Source organism: Humulus lupulus, chromosome 5 (assembly GCF_963169125.1).
Source record: "Humulus lupulus chromosome 5, drHumLupu1.1, whole genome shotgun sequence".
Lineage (NCBI taxonomy): Eukaryota > Viridiplantae > Streptophyta > Magnoliopsida > Rosales > Cannabaceae > Humulus > Humulus lupulus.
Genome location: NC_084797.1, coordinates 221,906,837 through 221,910,097, shown reverse-complemented (window position 1 = coordinate 221,910,097; position 3,261 = coordinate 221,906,837). Strand labels below are relative to the sequence as shown.

The 3,261-nt window shown below is 41.4% G+C and overlaps 1 non-coding gene across 1 annotated transcript; it reads left to right on the top strand.

Annotated features, from left to right (window-relative positions):
* Positions 1-1,853: 1,853 nt before the first annotated feature.
* Positions 1,854-1,960, top strand: LOC133781064 (small nucleolar RNA R71). Its single transcript, XR_009869860.1, has one exon. It is a non-coding gene; the product is annotated as a small nucleolar RNA R71 (small nucleolar RNA).
* Positions 1,961-3,261: the final 1,301 nt, after the last annotated feature.

Sequence of the window (3,261 nt, the reverse complement as noted above, 5' to 3'; positions counted from 1 at the left end):
TGATCTGGGAGGACCTTTAATTCCAACGGTGGTGGCTGCTGAATGGAGGTTAGCGGTTTATCAGTCGCATCCGCTAATTCTTGGAACTTTTTCCAATATGGTAAGAAAGAGTTGATCCAGTTTACACATTCTCTGATCTCAGCATCCTCATCATCATCGCCCTCATCACCCAATAATACTGCCTCTAAGGCATCACTGCTCATCCTTCTCTTGGAGACTGCCTTTTCTATCATATCCACACTAAGCAACTGTCACTAGCCACCGGATACTTCATAGACTTGAAGACATTAAAGACCACCTCATCTCCTTGAACTCTCAGCTTAAGCTCTCCTTTTTGAACATCAATAAGAGCTTGGCCTGTGGCTAAAAATGGTCTACCAAGAATAATAGGAACATCTGTGTCCTCCTCCATGTCCAGAACAATAAAGTCAGCGGGAAATATGAACTTATCCACTTTCACAAGAACATCCTCAATAATACCTCGTGGATGTGTTAACGATCGGTCTGCGAGCTGTAAAGTGACAGTTGTTGGTTTTGCCTCCCCCAAACCAAGTCTTTTAAACACAGATAAGGGCATCAAATTGATACTTGCCCCCAGATCACATAAGGCGTGCTTGCATTCAAACTTGCCAATGGTGCAAGGTATGGTGAAACTCCCCGGATCTCTCAGCTTTTGGGGTAACTTCCTTTGTAAAATAGCGCTGCACTCTTCAGTGAGTGCTACAGTCTCATAGTCCTCCATTCTCCTTTTCTTTGACAGAATCTCCTTCATGAACTTAACATAACTGGGCATCTGCTCCAAGGCCTCCGCAAAAGGAATGTTTATGTGCAGCTTTTTAAACACCTCAAGAAACTTAGAGAACTGTTTATCAAGGGTAGTCTTTCTAAGCCTCTGAGGGTATGGAACTCTAACTGGCTGCTCAATGACAACTGGGGGACTCTGTTCTGACTTCTGATGGTCTTCAGTAACCCTTTCTGAATCAGACTGTGCACCCATCTCTTTTTTCTGAACCACTGCCTGTGGAGGTCTAGGCTGCTCTGTTTGCTTCCCACTCCGCAAAGTGATTGCTTGAACTTGCTCCTTGGGGTTGACTTCAGTATTACTTGGCAAGTTTCCCTGGGGTCTGTTATTGAGCATATTTGCCAACTGCCCAACCTGTGTCTCAAGGTTTCGAATGGAGGATCTTGTCTCAGTCATAAATTGAGTCTGAGTGTTAGTAAGAGTCAACAGGGCAGCTTGCAGTTCATTAGGTCTCTCAGGTTGAGGCATTGATTGTTGAGGCCTAGGCTGCATTGATGACGAAGCTTGATTCATAGGTGGCTGAGGCATGTTATTCTGAAATTGACCCTGAAACTGAGGTTGTTGGCCTTGATTATTCTTCCACGAAAAATTGGGATGATTTCGCCACCCAGGATTGTAGTTGTTGGAGAATGGATTATTGAGTGGCCTCTGAAAATTTCCCACCGCCTGAACTTGAGCATGATCCATGGGGGTGTTATTCATACAGATAGGGCACTGATCGACAGAATGAGCACCACCACACATTTCACATCTCACTGCCATCTGAACCGCATTAGCAGACACACTACTCTGTTGCAACTGCTTGGTCAAAGAGGCTACTTGCGCTGTTAAGGCAGTGATTGCATCTAGCTCATGCACCCCAGCTACCTTTCTGACTCCTGATGATCTTTCCTCAGACCACTGATGGTTGTTTGTAGCCATGTCCTCCAGCAGTTCATAAGCACCAGCTGCGCTCTTGCTCATAAAAGTGCCACCCGCTGCAGCATCAATAATGGTTCTGGTTGTCGGACATAAACCATTGTAGAAATTCTGTACTAGCATCCACTGTTCTATGCCATGATGAGGACATCTTCTCAGGAGTTCCTTAAACCGTTCCCAAGCTTCATACAGTGACTCTCCGTCATTCTGGCAAAAGTTATTTATCTCTCCCCTCAATTTAGCAGCCTTTGACGGAGGGAAAAATTTGGATAAAAATTTCTGAGCCAGATCTTGCCAAGTGACAATGGAGTTTGGCTGCAGAGAATTCAGCCAACTTTTAGCTCTGTCCCTTAGAGAAAATGGGAAGAGCCTAAGCTTGATTGCGTCATCACTCACCCCATTATATTTGAAGGTTCCACACAATTCCAGGAAGTTGGACAAATGGGTGTGAGGATCTTCAGAGGGCAACCCATTGAATTGCACAGAGGACTGCACCATTTGTAAAATAGCAGGCTTGATTTCGAAGTTGTTGGCCTCTACAGCTGGTGGGCGTATACTATTTTGTACTCCCGTCAGAGTGGGTAGCACATAATCTCTCAGACTCCTCTCAGCGTTGGTCTGAGCCTGAACCCCTTGGACAACTCCTGGATTTAGACCATTCCTGCCATCTCCATCATTCTGTGCCATCTTCACAGAATTCTGGGTCTCTCTCTTAGTCTTTCTGATTTGATTGCAAGACTTTTCGATCTCGGGATTCAGAGGAACAAGTGTGGCTTTTCCTTTTCTGCCACGCATATACCAAAATTCACCTGAGATAGAAAAATTTAGCAACTAAACAGATTAGAAGCAAATAAATTAAAATCAAATTAGAATAAAAATTAATTAAACTGATATTGATAATTTTCAGTCCCCGGCAACGGCGCCAAAAACTTGTTGCGATAATTTTTGCTATGCAAGTGCACACAGTCGCGAACTTGTAATAAAATGGTAAAACCAAGTATCGTCCTCAAGAACTGAATTATCAATTACCAGTCAATTAATCTCTTGTTCTATTTGATGAATTAAAACTTCTTGATTTTTGTAAAATACAGCAAAAGAACCGATAAAGTGCAGAAATAATAATCGACAATTAAATAGCATAATAACTAATAGTAAAAACTCTTAATTCAATCACTGAGAAACAATTAGGATATTCAATCTCATCAACTATCCTTCCTATTATTCCCTAATGCCAAGTATGAATTCTTCTTATTTTTACCTAATTCAATTAACAAGTTGAGACAGCAGCCTATAATCATTCTATGAATTATAAACTCAACCTAGGTGACAATTTCCTATATTTCTATGGTAAATTGAACCACAAAGGTAGCATTAAATTCCACAACTTAATAACAGTTACACAATTAATTCAGATACTTTCGTTCTAAATTAGAATTATGTCCAATATAACCACAGCATAATTAAATCTCACTTCTCAGATTTTGACTTAAAAACATATATATATATGACTAAAGATGGCCAATCAATAATCAATCTATAAG